Genomic DNA, 10012 nt, shown 5'->3' with positions numbered 1-10012 from the left:
AACGCGTGAGAGAGCAACTTAACTTAAAAAATGTACACTTCCCGCACCGGGAATCGAACCCGGGCCGCCTGGGTGAAAACCAGAAATCCTAACCACTAGACCATGCGGGACACATTCGCACCACTAAGTAATTTAGATGTCATGCTTTTTCTGACAATTTGAACTAGCTCTGTCTTTCTGTTCGTGTCAAAAACACCTTTTTGCGTCCGCTGCGAGTAGGATTCGAACCTACGCGGGAAGATCCCGTTTGATTTCTAGTCAAACGCCTTAACCACTCGGCCATCGCAGCCTGACAAACTGCTGGCCATTGCCACAAGGCCGACCAGAAAGCACAACATTACTGCTAAAGGCACTGCCCGGATTTGAACCGGGGATCTCCTGTTTACTAGACAGGCGCTTTAACCGCTAAGCCACAGCGCCTGCCTGTTGGGAGATTTTGAAAATCTCAATATCACACGTCTGAAATGCCGTTAAGGCTACTAACACACCGGGACGTGATACACTGTCACTCGGAAATTTTGGAAATGAGTAGTAACGCATTGGTGGTTCAGTGGTAGAATTCTCGCCGGCCACGCGGGAGACCGGGGTTCGATTCCCCGCCAATGCATCGTGTTTTACCTACACCTGAAAATACCCTCCGTAAAAAAGAAAGGAAGGAAAATAAATAAAAAAACATAGCTGAAGAAAAGTGCTACGGCTGCTTGCATTCACCACCTCAAACCGCCCTGCTGGGCAGTGATAAAATGCCGAGACCCGGGATTGAACCAGGGACCTTCAGATCTTCAGTCTGACGCTCTCCCAACTGAGCTATCTCGGCCATGATCAATTCTATCACATGGCAAAGGTCTGTACGTTGTGATAGACACTTGACCAGATCAAAAAGAATGTTTGTAGATTCGCTGCGAGTAGGGTTCGAACCTACGCGGGAAGATCCCATTAGATTTCAAGTCTAACGCCTTAACCAGTCGGCCATCGCAGCAGAAATTGCTGGGTAACCAGAATAATTCACCAGCTCACCACTCAGGTGCCGAAGAGGACAAAAAGCCAACTAGTAGGGGACACCCGGGTTTGAACCAGGGACCTCTCGATCTGCAGTCGAATGCTCTACCACTGAGCTATATCCCCAGCCAAGGACGGAATCCACGCACAGGGTATATAACATCAACGCGTGAGAGAGCAACTTAACTTAAAAAATGTACACTTCCCGCACCGGGAATCGAACCCGGGCCGCCTGGGTGAAAACCAGAAATCCTAACCACTAGACCATGCGGGACACATTCGCACCACTAAGTAATTTAGATGTCATGCTTTTTCTGACAATTTAAACTAGCTCTGTCTTTCTGTTCGTGTCAAAAACACCTTTTTGCGTCCGCTGCGAGTAGGATTCGAACCTACGCGGGAAGATCCCATTTGATTTCTAGTCAAACGCCTTAACCACTCGGCCATCGCAGCCTGACAAACCGCTGGCCATTGCCACAAGGCCGACCAGAAAGCACAACATTACTGCTAAAGGCACTGCCCGGATTTGAACCGGGGATCTCCTGTTTACTAGACAGGCGCTTTAACCGCTAAGCCACAGCGCCTGCCTATTGGGAGATTTTGAAAATCTCAATATCACACGTCTGAAATGCCCTTAAGGCTACTAACACACCGGGACGTGATACACTGTCACTCGGAAATTTTGGAAATGAGTAGTAACGCATTGGTGGTTCAGTGGTAGAATTCTCGCCTGCCACGCGGGAGACCGGGGTTCGATTCCCCGCCAATGCATCGTGTTTTACCTACACCTGAAAATACCCTCCGTAAAAAAGAAAGGAAGGAAAATAAATAAAAAAACATAGCTGAAGAAAAGTGCTACGGCTGCTTGCATTCACCACCTCAAACCGCCCTGCTGGGCAGTGATAAAATGCCGAGACCCGGGATTGAACCAGGGACCTTCAGATCTTCAGTCTGACGCTCTCCCAACTGAGCTATCTCGGCCATGATCAATTCTATCACATGGCAAAGGTCTGTACGTTGTGATAGACACTTGACCAGATCAAAAAGAATGTTTGTAGATTCGCTGCGAGTAGGGTTCGAACCTACGCGGGAAGATCCCATTAGATTTCAAGTCTAACGCCTTAACCACTCGGCCATCGCAGCAGAAATTGCTGGGTAACCAGAATAATTCACCAGCTCACCACTCAGGTGCCGAAGAGGACAAAAAGCCAACTAGTAGGGGACACCCGGGTTTGAACCAGGGACCTCTCGATCTGCAGTCGAATGCTCTACCACTGAGCTATATCCCCAGCCAAGGACGGAATCCACGCACAGGGTATATAACATCAACGCGTGAGAGAGCAACTTAACTTAAAAAATGTACACTTCCCGCACCGGGAATCGAACCCGGGCCGCCTGGGTGAAAACCAGAAATCCTAACCACTAGACCATGCGGGACACATTCGCACCACTTAGTAATTTAGATGTCATGCTTTTTCTGACAATTTGAACTAGCTCTGTCTTTCTGTTCGTGTCAAAAACACCTTTTTGCGTCCGCTGCGAGTAGGATTCGAACCTACGCGGGAAGATCCCATTTGATTTCTAGTCAAACGCCTTAACCACTCGGCCATCGCAGCCTGACAAACCGCTGGCCATTGCCACAAGGCCGACCAGAAAGCACAACATTACTACTAAAGGCACTGCCCGGATTTGAACCGGGGATCTCCTGTTTACTAGACAGGCGCTTTAACCGCTAAGCCACAGCGCCTGCCTGTTGGGAGATTTTGAAAATCTCAATATCACACGTCTGAAATGCCGTTAAGGCTACTAACACACCGGGACGTGATACACTGTCACTCGGAAATTTTGGAAATGAGTAGTAACGCATTGGTGGTTCAGTGGTAGAATTCTCGCCTGCCACGCGGGAGACCGGGGTTCGATTCCCCGCCAATGAATCGTGTTTTACCTACACCTGAAAATACCCTCCGTAAAAAAGAAAGGAAGGAAAATAAAAAAAAAAACATAGCTGAAGAAAAGTGCTACGGCTGCTTGCATTCACCACCTCAAACCGCCCTGCTGGGCAGTGATAAAATGCCGAGACCCGGGATTGAACCAGGGACCTTCAGATCTTCAGTCTGACGCTCTCCCAACTGAGCTATCTCGGCCATGATCAATTCTATCACATGGCAAAGGTCTGTACGTTGTGATAGACACTTGACCAGATCAAAAAGAATGTTTGTAGATTCGCTGCGAGTAGGGTTCGAACCTACGCGGGAAGATCCCATTAGATTTCAAGTCTAACGCCTTAACCACTCGGCCATCGCAGCAGAAATTGCTGGGTAACCAGAATAATTCACCAGCTCACCACTCAGGTGCCGAAGAGGACAAAAAGCCAACTAGTAGGGGACACCCGGGTTTGAACCAGGGACCTCTCGATCTGCAGTCGAATGCTCTACCACTGAGCTATATCCCCAGCCAAGGACGGAATCCACGCACAGGGTATATAACATCAACGCGTGAGAGAGCAACTTAACTTAAAAAATGTACACTTCCCGCACCGGGAATCGAACCCGGGCCGCCTGGGTGAAAACCAGAAATCCTAACCACTAGACCATGCGGGACACATTCGCACCACTAAGTAATTTAGATGTCATGCTTTTTCTGACAATTTGAACTAGCTCTGTCTTTCTGTTCGTGTCAAAAACACCTTTTTGCGTCCGCTGCGAGTAGGATTCGAACCTACGCGGGAAGATCCCATTTGATTTCTAGTCAAACGCCTTAACCACTCGGCCATCGCAGCCTGACAAACTGCTGGCCATTGCCACAAGGCCGACCAGAAAGCACAACATTACTGCTAAAGGCACTGCCCGGATTTGAACCGGGGATCTCCTGTTTACTAGACAGGCGCTTTAACCGCTAAGCCACAGCGCCTGCCTGTTGGGAGATTTTGAAAATCTCAATATCACACGTCTGAAATGCCGTTAAGGCTACTAACACACCGGGACGTGATACACTGTCACTCGGAAATTTTGGAAATGAGTAGTAACGCATTGGTGGTTCAGTGGTAGAATTCTCGCCTGCCACGCGGGAGACCGGGGTTCGATTCCCCTCCAATGCATCGTGTTTTACCTACACCTGAAAATACCCTCCGTAAAAAAGAAAGGAAGGAAAATAAATAAAAAAACATAGCTGAAGAAAAGTGCTACGGCTGCTTGCATTCACCACCTCAAACCGCCCTGCTGGGCAGTGATAAAATGCCGAGACCCGGGATTGAACCAGGGACCTTCAGATCTTCAGTCTGACGCTCTCCCAACTGAGCTATCTCGGCCATGATCAATTCTATCACATGGCAAAGGTCTGTACGTTGTGATAGACACTTGACCAGATCAAAAAGAATGTTTGTAGATTCGCTGCGAGTAGGGTTCGAACCTACGCGGGAAGATCCCATTAGATTTCAAGTCTAACGCCTTAACCACTCGGCCATCGCAGCAGAAATTGCTGGGTAACCAGAATAATTCACCAGCTCACCACTCAGGTGCCGAAGAGGACAAAAAGCCAACTAGTAGGGGACACCCGGGTTTGAACCAGGGACCTCTCGATCTGCAGTCGAATGCTCTACCACTGAGCTATATCCCCAGCCAAGGACGGAATCCACGCACAGGGTATATAACATCAACGCGTGAGAGAGCAACTTAACTTAAAAAATGTACACTTCCCGCACCGGGAATCGAACCCGGGCCGCCTCGGTGAAAACCAGAAATCCTAACCACTAGACCATGCGGGACACATTCGCACCACTAAGTAATTTAGATGTCATGCTTTTTCTGACAATTTGAACTAGCTCTGTCTTTCTGTTCGTGTCAAAAACACCTTTTTGCGTCCGCTGCGAGTAGGATTCGAACCTACGCGGGAAGATCCCATTTGATTTCTAGTCAAACGCCTTAACCACTCGGCCATCGCAGCCTGACAAACCGCTGGCCATTGCCACAAGGCCGACCAGAAAGCACAACATTACTGCTAAAGGCACTGCCCGGATTTGAACCGGGGATCTCCTGTTTACTAGACAGGCGCTTTAACCGCTAAGCCACAGCGCCTGCCTGTTGGGAGATTTTGAAAATCTCAATATCACACGTCTGAAATGCCGTTAAGGCTACTAACACACCGGGACGTGATACACTGTCACTCGGAAATTTTGGAAATGAGTAGTAACGCATTGGTGGTTCAGTGGTAGAATTCTCGCCTGCCACGCGGGAGACCGGGGTTCGATTCCCCGCCAATGCATCGTGTTTTACCTACACCTGAAAATACCCTCCGTAAAAAAGAAAGGAAGGAAAATAAATAAAAAAACATAGCTGAAGAAAAGTGCTACGGCTGCTTGCATTCACCACCTCAAACCGCCCTGCTGGGCAGTGATAAAATGCCGAGACCCGGGATTGAACCAGGGACCTTCAGATCTTCAGTCTGACGCTCTCCCAACTGAGCTATCTCGACCATGATCAATTCTAACACATGGCAAAGGTCTGTACGTTGTGATAGACACTTGACCAGATCAAAAAGAATGTTTGTAGATTCGCTGCGAGTAGGGTTCGAACCTACGCGGGAAGATCCCATTAGATTTCAAGTCTAACGCCTTAACCACTCGGCCATCGCAGCAGAAATTGCTGGGTAACCAGAATAATTCACCAGCTCACCACTCAGGTGCCGAAGAGGACAAAAAGCCAACTAGTAGGGGACACCCGGGTTTGAACCAGGGACCTCTCGATCTGCAGTCGAATGCTCTACCACTGAGCTATATCCCCAGCCAAGGACGGAATCCACGCACAGGGTATATAACATCAACGCGTGAGAGAGCAACTTAACTTAAAAAATGTACACTTCCCGCACCGGGAATCGAACCCGGGCCGCCTGGGTGAAAACCAGAAATCCTAACCACTAGACCATGCGGGACACATTCGCACCACTAAGTAATTTAGATGTCATGCTTTTTCTGACAATTTGAACTAGCTCTGTCTTTCTGTTCGTGTCAAAAACACCTTTTTGCGTCCGCTGCGAGTAGGATTCGAACCTACGCGGGAAGATCCCATTTGATTTCTAGTCAAACGCCTTAACCACTCGGCCATCGCAGCCTGACAAACCGCTGGCCATTGCCACAAGGCCGACCAGAAAGCACAACATTACTGCTAAAGGCACTGCCCGGATTTGAACCGGGGATCTCCTGTTTACTAGACAGGCGCTTTAACCGCTAAGCCACAGCGCCTGCCTGTTGGGAGATTTTGAAAATCTCAATATCACACGTCTGAAATGCCGTTAAGGCTACTAACACACCGGGACGTGATACACTGTCACTCGGAAATTTTGGAAATGAGTAGTAACGCATTGGTGGTTCAGTGGTAGAATTCTCGCCTGCCACTCGGGAGACCGGGGTTCGATTCCCCGCCAATGCATCGTGTTTTACCTACACCTGAAAATACCCTCCGTAAAAAAGAAAGGAAGGAAAATAAATAAAAAAACATAGCTGAAGAAAAGTGCTACGGCTGCTTGCATTCACCACCTCAAACCGCCCTGCTGGGCAGTGATAAAATGCCGAGACCCGGGATTGAACCAGGGACCTTCAGATCTTCAGTCTGACGCTCTCCCAACTGAGCTATCTCGGCCATGATCAATTCTATCACATGGCAAAGGTCTGTACGTTGTGATAGACACTTGACCAGATCAAAAAGAATGTTTGTAGATTCGCTGCGAGTAGGGTTCGAACCTACGCGGGAAGATCCCATTAGATTTCAAGTCTAACGCCTTAACCACTCGGCCATCGCAGCAGAAATTGCTGGGTAACCAGAATAATTCACCAGCTCACCACTCAGGTGCCGAAGAGGACAAAAAGGTAACTAGTAGGGGACACCCGGGATCGAACCAGGGACCTCTCGATCTGCAGTCGAATGCTCTACCACTGAGCTATATCCCCAGCCAAGGACGGAATCCACGCACAGGGTATATAACATCAACGCGTGAGAGAGCAACTTAACTTAAAAAATGTACACTTCCCGCACCGGGAATCGAACCCGGGCCGCCTGGGTGAAAACCAGAAATCCTAACCACTAGACCATGCGGGACACATTCGCACCACTAAGTAATTTAGATGTCATGCTTTTTCTGACAATTTGAACTAGCTCTGTCTTTCTGTTCGTGTCAAAAACACCTTTTTGCGTCCGCTGCGAGTAGGATTCGAACCTACGCGGGAAGATCCCATTTGATTTCTAGTCAAACGCCTTAACCACTCGGCCATCGCAGCCTGACAAACCGCTGGCCATTGCCACAAGGCCGACCAGAAAGCACAACATTACTGCTAAAGGCACTGCCCGGATTTGAACCGGGGATCTCCTGTTTACTAGACAGGCGCTTTAACCGCTAAGCCACAGCGCCTGCCTATTGGGAGATTTTGAAAATCTCAATATCACACGTCTGAAATGCCCTTAAGGCTACTAACACACCGGGACGTGATACACTGTCACTCGGAAATTTTGGAAATGAGTAGTAACGCATTGGTGGTTCAGTGGTAGAATTCTCGCCTGCCACGCGGGAGACCGGGGTTCGATTCCCCGCCAATGCATCGTGTTTTACCTACACCTGAAAATACCCTCCGTAAAAAAGAAAGGAAGGAAAATAAATAAAAAAACATAGCTGAAGAAAAGTGCTACGGCTGCTTGCATTCACCACCTCAAACCGCCCTGCTGGGCAGTGATAAAATGCCGAGACCCGGGATTGAACCAGGGACCTTCAGATCTTCAGTCTGACGCTCTCCCAACTGAGCTATCTCGGCCATGATCAATTCTATCACATGGCAAAGGTCTGTACGTTGTGATAGACACTTGACCAGATCAAAAAGAATGTTTGTAGATTCGCTGCGAGTAGGGTTCGAACCTACGCGGGAAGATCCCATTAGATTTCAAGTCTAACGCCTTAACCACTCGGCCATCGCAGCAGAAATTGCTGGGTAACCAGAATAATTCACCAGCTCACCACTCAGGTGCCGAAGAGGACAAAAAGCCAACTAGTAGGGGACACCCGGGTTTGAACCAGGGACCTCTCGATCTGCAGTCGAATGCTCTACCACTGAGCTATATCCCCAGCCAAGGACGGAATCCACGCACAGGGTATATAACATCAACGCGTGAGAGAGCAACTTAACTTAAAAAATGTACACTTCCCGCACCGGGAATCGAACCCGGGCCGCCTGGGTGAAAACCAGAAATCCTAACCACTAGACCATGCGGGACACATTCGCACCACGAAGTAATTTAGATGTCATGCTTTTTCTGACAATTTGAACTAGCTCTGTCTTTCTGTTCGTGTCAAAAACACCTTTTTGCGTCCGCTGCGAGTAGGATTCGAACCTACGCGGGAAGATCCCATTTGATTTCTAGTCAAACGCCTTAACCACTCGGCCATCGCAGCCTGACAAATCGCTGGCCATTGCCACAAGGCCGACCAGAAAGCACAACATTACTGCTAAAGGCACTGCCCGGATTTGAACCGGGGATCTCCTGTTTACTAGACAGGCGCTTTAACCGCTAAGCCACAGCGCCTGCCTGTTGGGAGATTTTGAAAATCTCAATATCACACGTCTGAAATGCCGTTAAGGCTACTAACACACCGGGACGTGATACACTGTCACTCGGAAATTTTGGAAATGAGTAGTAACGCATTGGTGGTTCAGTGGTAGAATTCTCGCCTGCCACGCGGGAGACCGGGGTTCGATTCCCCGCCAATGCATCGTGTTTTACCTACACCTGAAAATACCCTCCGTAAAAAAGAAAGGAAGGAAAATAAATAAAAAAACATAGCTGAAGAAAAGTGCTACGGCTGCTTGCATTCACCACCTCAAACCGCCCTGCTGGGCAGTGATAAAATGCCGAGACCCGGGATTGAACCAGGGACCTTCAGATCTTCAGTCTGACGCTCTCCCAACTGAGCTATCTCGGCCATGATCAATTCTATCACATGGCAAAGGTCTGTACGTTGTGATAGACACTTGACCAGATCAAAAAGAATGTTTGTAGATTCGCTGCGACTAGGGTTCGAACCTACGCGGGAAGATCCCATTAGATTTCAAGTCTAACGCCTTAACCACTCGGCCATCGCAGCAGAAATTGCTGGGTAACCAGAATAATTCACCAGCTCACCACTCAGGTGCCGAAGAGGACAAAAAGCCAACTAGTAGGGGACACCCGGGTTTGAACCAGGGACCTCTCGATCTGCAGTCGCATGCTCTACCACTGAGCTATATCCCCAGCCAAGGACGGAATCCACGCACAGGGTATATAACATCAACGCGTGAGAGAGCAACTTAACTTAAAAAATGTACACTTCCCGCACCGGGAATCGAACCCGGGCCGCCTGGGTGAAAACCAGAAATCCTAACCACTAGACCATGCGGGACACATTCGCACCACTAAGTAATTTAGATGTCATGCTTTTTCTGACAATTTGAACTAGCTCTGTATTTCTGTTCGTGTCAAGAAATTTTGGAAATGAGTAGTAACGCATTGGTGGTTCAGTGGTAGAATTCTCGCCTGCCACGCGGGAGACCGGGGTTCGATTCCCCGCCAATGCATCGTGTTTTACCTACACCTGAAAATACCCTCCGTAAAAAAGAAAGGAAGGAAAATAAATAAAAAAACATAGCTGAAGAAAAGTGCTACGGCTGCTTGCATTCACCACCTCAAACCGCCCTGCTGGGCAGTGATAAAATGCCGAGACCCGGGATTGAACCAGGGACCTTCAGATCTTCAGTCTGACGCTCTCCCAACTGAGCTATCTCGGCCATGATCAATTCTATCACATGGCAAAGGTCTGTACGTTGTGATAGACACTTGACCAGATCAAAAAGAATGTTTGTAGATTCGCTGCGAGTAGGGTTCGAACCTACGCGGGAAGATCCCATTAGATTTCAAGTCTAACGCCTTAACCACTCGGCCATCGCAGCAGAAATTGCTGGGTAACCAGAATAATTCACCAGCTCACCACTCAGGTGCCG

At 48.6% G+C, this 10012-nt stretch overlaps 50 non-coding genes across 50 annotated transcripts; 5 read left to right on the top strand and 45 right to left on the bottom strand.

Annotated features, from left to right (window-relative positions):
• Nucleotides 1-38: 38 nt before the first annotated feature.
• Nucleotides 39-110, bottom strand: Trnae-uuc (transfer RNA glutamic acid (anticodon UUC)). Its single transcript has one exon. It is a non-coding gene; the product is annotated as a tRNA-Glu (tRNA).
• A 237-nt stretch (nt 111-347) lies between these two features.
• Nucleotides 348-420, bottom strand: Trnat-agu (transfer RNA threonine (anticodon AGU)). The gene has a single exon. It is a non-coding gene; the product is annotated as a tRNA-Thr (tRNA).
• A 324-nt stretch (nt 421-744) lies between these two features.
• Nucleotides 745-817, bottom strand: Trnaf-gaa (transfer RNA phenylalanine (anticodon GAA)). Its single transcript has one exon. It is a non-coding gene; the product is annotated as a tRNA-Phe (tRNA).
• A 236-nt stretch (nt 818-1053) lies between these two features.
• On the bottom strand, nt 1054-1125 carry Trnac-gca (transfer RNA cysteine (anticodon GCA)). The gene has a single exon. It is a non-coding gene; the product is annotated as a tRNA-Cys (tRNA).
• Nucleotides 1126-1201: 76 nt separating this feature from the next.
• On the bottom strand, nt 1202-1273 carry Trnae-uuc (transfer RNA glutamic acid (anticodon UUC)). The gene has a single exon. It is a non-coding gene; the product is annotated as a tRNA-Glu (tRNA).
• A 97-nt stretch (nt 1274-1370) lies between these two features.
• On the bottom strand, nt 1371-1452 carry Trnas-aga (transfer RNA serine (anticodon AGA)). Its single transcript has one exon. It is a non-coding gene; the product is annotated as a tRNA-Ser (tRNA).
• Nucleotides 1453-1510: 58 nt separating this feature from the next.
• On the bottom strand, nt 1511-1583 carry Trnat-agu (transfer RNA threonine (anticodon AGU)). The gene has a single exon. It is a non-coding gene; the product is annotated as a tRNA-Thr (tRNA).
• Nucleotides 1584-1699: 116 nt separating this feature from the next.
• Trnag-gcc (transfer RNA glycine (anticodon GCC)) lies at nt 1700-1770 on the top strand. The gene has a single exon. It is a non-coding gene; the product is annotated as a tRNA-Gly (tRNA).
• Nucleotides 1771-1907: 137 nt separating this feature from the next.
• Nucleotides 1908-1980, bottom strand: Trnaf-gaa (transfer RNA phenylalanine (anticodon GAA)). Its single transcript has one exon. It is a non-coding gene; the product is annotated as a tRNA-Phe (tRNA).
• An 80-nt stretch (nt 1981-2060) lies between these two features.
• On the bottom strand, nt 2061-2142 carry Trnas-uga (transfer RNA serine (anticodon UGA)). The gene has a single exon. It is a non-coding gene; the product is annotated as a tRNA-Ser (tRNA).
• A 74-nt stretch (nt 2143-2216) lies between these two features.
• On the bottom strand, nt 2217-2288 carry Trnac-gca (transfer RNA cysteine (anticodon GCA)). Its single transcript has one exon. It is a non-coding gene; the product is annotated as a tRNA-Cys (tRNA).
• A 76-nt stretch (nt 2289-2364) lies between these two features.
• Nucleotides 2365-2436, bottom strand: Trnae-uuc (transfer RNA glutamic acid (anticodon UUC)). The gene has a single exon. It is a non-coding gene; the product is annotated as a tRNA-Glu (tRNA).
• A 97-nt stretch (nt 2437-2533) lies between these two features.
• On the bottom strand, nt 2534-2615 carry Trnas-aga (transfer RNA serine (anticodon AGA)). Its single transcript has one exon. It is a non-coding gene; the product is annotated as a tRNA-Ser (tRNA).
• Nucleotides 2616-2673: 58 nt separating this feature from the next.
• On the bottom strand, nt 2674-2746 carry Trnat-agu (transfer RNA threonine (anticodon AGU)). The gene has a single exon. It is a non-coding gene; the product is annotated as a tRNA-Thr (tRNA).
• A 324-nt stretch (nt 2747-3070) lies between these two features.
• Trnaf-gaa (transfer RNA phenylalanine (anticodon GAA)) lies at nt 3071-3143 on the bottom strand. The gene has a single exon. It is a non-coding gene; the product is annotated as a tRNA-Phe (tRNA).
• Nucleotides 3144-3223: 80 nt separating this feature from the next.
• On the bottom strand, nt 3224-3305 carry Trnas-uga (transfer RNA serine (anticodon UGA)). Its single transcript has one exon. It is a non-coding gene; the product is annotated as a tRNA-Ser (tRNA).
• A 74-nt stretch (nt 3306-3379) lies between these two features.
• On the bottom strand, nt 3380-3451 carry Trnac-gca (transfer RNA cysteine (anticodon GCA)). Its single transcript has one exon. It is a non-coding gene; the product is annotated as a tRNA-Cys (tRNA).
• Nucleotides 3452-3527: 76 nt separating this feature from the next.
• Trnae-uuc (transfer RNA glutamic acid (anticodon UUC)) lies at nt 3528-3599 on the bottom strand. The gene has a single exon. It is a non-coding gene; the product is annotated as a tRNA-Glu (tRNA).
• A 97-nt stretch (nt 3600-3696) lies between these two features.
• Nucleotides 3697-3778, bottom strand: Trnas-aga (transfer RNA serine (anticodon AGA)). Its single transcript has one exon. It is a non-coding gene; the product is annotated as a tRNA-Ser (tRNA).
• A 58-nt stretch (nt 3779-3836) lies between these two features.
• Nucleotides 3837-3909, bottom strand: Trnat-agu (transfer RNA threonine (anticodon AGU)). The gene has a single exon. It is a non-coding gene; the product is annotated as a tRNA-Thr (tRNA).
• Nucleotides 3910-4233: 324 nt separating this feature from the next.
• Trnaf-gaa (transfer RNA phenylalanine (anticodon GAA)) lies at nt 4234-4306 on the bottom strand. Its single transcript has one exon. It is a non-coding gene; the product is annotated as a tRNA-Phe (tRNA).
• Nucleotides 4307-4386: 80 nt separating this feature from the next.
• On the bottom strand, nt 4387-4468 carry Trnas-uga (transfer RNA serine (anticodon UGA)). Its single transcript has one exon. It is a non-coding gene; the product is annotated as a tRNA-Ser (tRNA).
• Nucleotides 4469-4542: 74 nt separating this feature from the next.
• On the bottom strand, nt 4543-4614 carry Trnac-gca (transfer RNA cysteine (anticodon GCA)). Its single transcript has one exon. It is a non-coding gene; the product is annotated as a tRNA-Cys (tRNA).
• Nucleotides 4615-4859: 245 nt separating this feature from the next.
• Trnas-aga (transfer RNA serine (anticodon AGA)) lies at nt 4860-4941 on the bottom strand. The gene has a single exon. It is a non-coding gene; the product is annotated as a tRNA-Ser (tRNA).
• A 58-nt stretch (nt 4942-4999) lies between these two features.
• On the bottom strand, nt 5000-5072 carry Trnat-agu (transfer RNA threonine (anticodon AGU)). The gene has a single exon. It is a non-coding gene; the product is annotated as a tRNA-Thr (tRNA).
• Nucleotides 5073-5188: 116 nt separating this feature from the next.
• Nucleotides 5189-5259, top strand: Trnag-gcc (transfer RNA glycine (anticodon GCC)). The gene has a single exon. It is a non-coding gene; the product is annotated as a tRNA-Gly (tRNA).
• Nucleotides 5260-5549: 290 nt separating this feature from the next.
• Nucleotides 5550-5631, bottom strand: Trnas-uga (transfer RNA serine (anticodon UGA)). Its single transcript has one exon. It is a non-coding gene; the product is annotated as a tRNA-Ser (tRNA).
• Nucleotides 5632-5705: 74 nt separating this feature from the next.
• On the bottom strand, nt 5706-5777 carry Trnac-gca (transfer RNA cysteine (anticodon GCA)). Its single transcript has one exon. It is a non-coding gene; the product is annotated as a tRNA-Cys (tRNA).
• Nucleotides 5778-5853: 76 nt separating this feature from the next.
• Nucleotides 5854-5925, bottom strand: Trnae-uuc (transfer RNA glutamic acid (anticodon UUC)). Its single transcript has one exon. It is a non-coding gene; the product is annotated as a tRNA-Glu (tRNA).
• A 97-nt stretch (nt 5926-6022) lies between these two features.
• On the bottom strand, nt 6023-6104 carry Trnas-aga (transfer RNA serine (anticodon AGA)). The gene has a single exon. It is a non-coding gene; the product is annotated as a tRNA-Ser (tRNA).
• Nucleotides 6105-6162: 58 nt separating this feature from the next.
• Trnat-agu (transfer RNA threonine (anticodon AGU)) lies at nt 6163-6235 on the bottom strand. Its single transcript has one exon. It is a non-coding gene; the product is annotated as a tRNA-Thr (tRNA).
• Nucleotides 6236-6559: 324 nt separating this feature from the next.
• Trnaf-gaa (transfer RNA phenylalanine (anticodon GAA)) lies at nt 6560-6632 on the bottom strand. The gene has a single exon. It is a non-coding gene; the product is annotated as a tRNA-Phe (tRNA).
• Nucleotides 6633-6712: 80 nt separating this feature from the next.
• Trnas-uga (transfer RNA serine (anticodon UGA)) lies at nt 6713-6794 on the bottom strand. Its single transcript has one exon. It is a non-coding gene; the product is annotated as a tRNA-Ser (tRNA).
• A 74-nt stretch (nt 6795-6868) lies between these two features.
• On the bottom strand, nt 6869-6940 carry Trnac-gca (transfer RNA cysteine (anticodon GCA)). Its single transcript has one exon. It is a non-coding gene; the product is annotated as a tRNA-Cys (tRNA).
• Nucleotides 6941-7016: 76 nt separating this feature from the next.
• Trnae-uuc (transfer RNA glutamic acid (anticodon UUC)) lies at nt 7017-7088 on the bottom strand. Its single transcript has one exon. It is a non-coding gene; the product is annotated as a tRNA-Glu (tRNA).
• Nucleotides 7089-7185: 97 nt separating this feature from the next.
• On the bottom strand, nt 7186-7267 carry Trnas-aga (transfer RNA serine (anticodon AGA)). The gene has a single exon. It is a non-coding gene; the product is annotated as a tRNA-Ser (tRNA).
• Nucleotides 7268-7325: 58 nt separating this feature from the next.
• Nucleotides 7326-7398, bottom strand: Trnat-agu (transfer RNA threonine (anticodon AGU)). Its single transcript has one exon. It is a non-coding gene; the product is annotated as a tRNA-Thr (tRNA).
• Nucleotides 7399-7514: 116 nt separating this feature from the next.
• On the top strand, nt 7515-7585 carry Trnag-gcc (transfer RNA glycine (anticodon GCC)). Its single transcript has one exon. It is a non-coding gene; the product is annotated as a tRNA-Gly (tRNA).
• A 137-nt stretch (nt 7586-7722) lies between these two features.
• Trnaf-gaa (transfer RNA phenylalanine (anticodon GAA)) lies at nt 7723-7795 on the bottom strand. The gene has a single exon. It is a non-coding gene; the product is annotated as a tRNA-Phe (tRNA).
• Nucleotides 7796-7875: 80 nt separating this feature from the next.
• On the bottom strand, nt 7876-7957 carry Trnas-uga (transfer RNA serine (anticodon UGA)). The gene has a single exon. It is a non-coding gene; the product is annotated as a tRNA-Ser (tRNA).
• A 74-nt stretch (nt 7958-8031) lies between these two features.
• Nucleotides 8032-8103, bottom strand: Trnac-gca (transfer RNA cysteine (anticodon GCA)). The gene has a single exon. It is a non-coding gene; the product is annotated as a tRNA-Cys (tRNA).
• A 76-nt stretch (nt 8104-8179) lies between these two features.
• Nucleotides 8180-8251, bottom strand: Trnae-uuc (transfer RNA glutamic acid (anticodon UUC)). Its single transcript has one exon. It is a non-coding gene; the product is annotated as a tRNA-Glu (tRNA).
• Nucleotides 8252-8348: 97 nt separating this feature from the next.
• On the bottom strand, nt 8349-8430 carry Trnas-aga (transfer RNA serine (anticodon AGA)). The gene has a single exon. It is a non-coding gene; the product is annotated as a tRNA-Ser (tRNA).
• A 58-nt stretch (nt 8431-8488) lies between these two features.
• On the bottom strand, nt 8489-8561 carry Trnat-agu (transfer RNA threonine (anticodon AGU)). Its single transcript has one exon. It is a non-coding gene; the product is annotated as a tRNA-Thr (tRNA).
• Nucleotides 8562-8677: 116 nt separating this feature from the next.
• Trnag-gcc (transfer RNA glycine (anticodon GCC)) lies at nt 8678-8748 on the top strand. Its single transcript has one exon. It is a non-coding gene; the product is annotated as a tRNA-Gly (tRNA).
• A 137-nt stretch (nt 8749-8885) lies between these two features.
• On the bottom strand, nt 8886-8958 carry Trnaf-gaa (transfer RNA phenylalanine (anticodon GAA)). The gene has a single exon. It is a non-coding gene; the product is annotated as a tRNA-Phe (tRNA).
• Nucleotides 8959-9342: 384 nt separating this feature from the next.
• On the bottom strand, nt 9343-9414 carry Trnae-uuc (transfer RNA glutamic acid (anticodon UUC)). Its single transcript has one exon. It is a non-coding gene; the product is annotated as a tRNA-Glu (tRNA).
• A 104-nt stretch (nt 9415-9518) lies between these two features.
• On the top strand, nt 9519-9589 carry Trnag-gcc (transfer RNA glycine (anticodon GCC)). The gene has a single exon. It is a non-coding gene; the product is annotated as a tRNA-Gly (tRNA).
• Nucleotides 9590-9726: 137 nt separating this feature from the next.
• On the bottom strand, nt 9727-9799 carry Trnaf-gaa (transfer RNA phenylalanine (anticodon GAA)). Its single transcript has one exon. It is a non-coding gene; the product is annotated as a tRNA-Phe (tRNA).
• Nucleotides 9800-9879: 80 nt separating this feature from the next.
• Trnas-uga (transfer RNA serine (anticodon UGA)) lies at nt 9880-9961 on the bottom strand. The gene has a single exon. It is a non-coding gene; the product is annotated as a tRNA-Ser (tRNA).
• Nucleotides 9962-10012: the final 51 nt, after the last annotated feature.

The sequence above is a fragment of the Hydractinia symbiolongicarpus genome, chromosome 2 (assembly GCF_029227915.1).
Source record: "Hydractinia symbiolongicarpus strain clone_291-10 chromosome 2, HSymV2.1, whole genome shotgun sequence".
Classification (NCBI taxonomy): Eukaryota; Metazoa; Cnidaria; class Hydrozoa; order Anthoathecata; family Hydractiniidae; genus Hydractinia; species Hydractinia symbiolongicarpus.
This window is presented reverse-complemented; position numbering and strand designations above follow the sequence as displayed.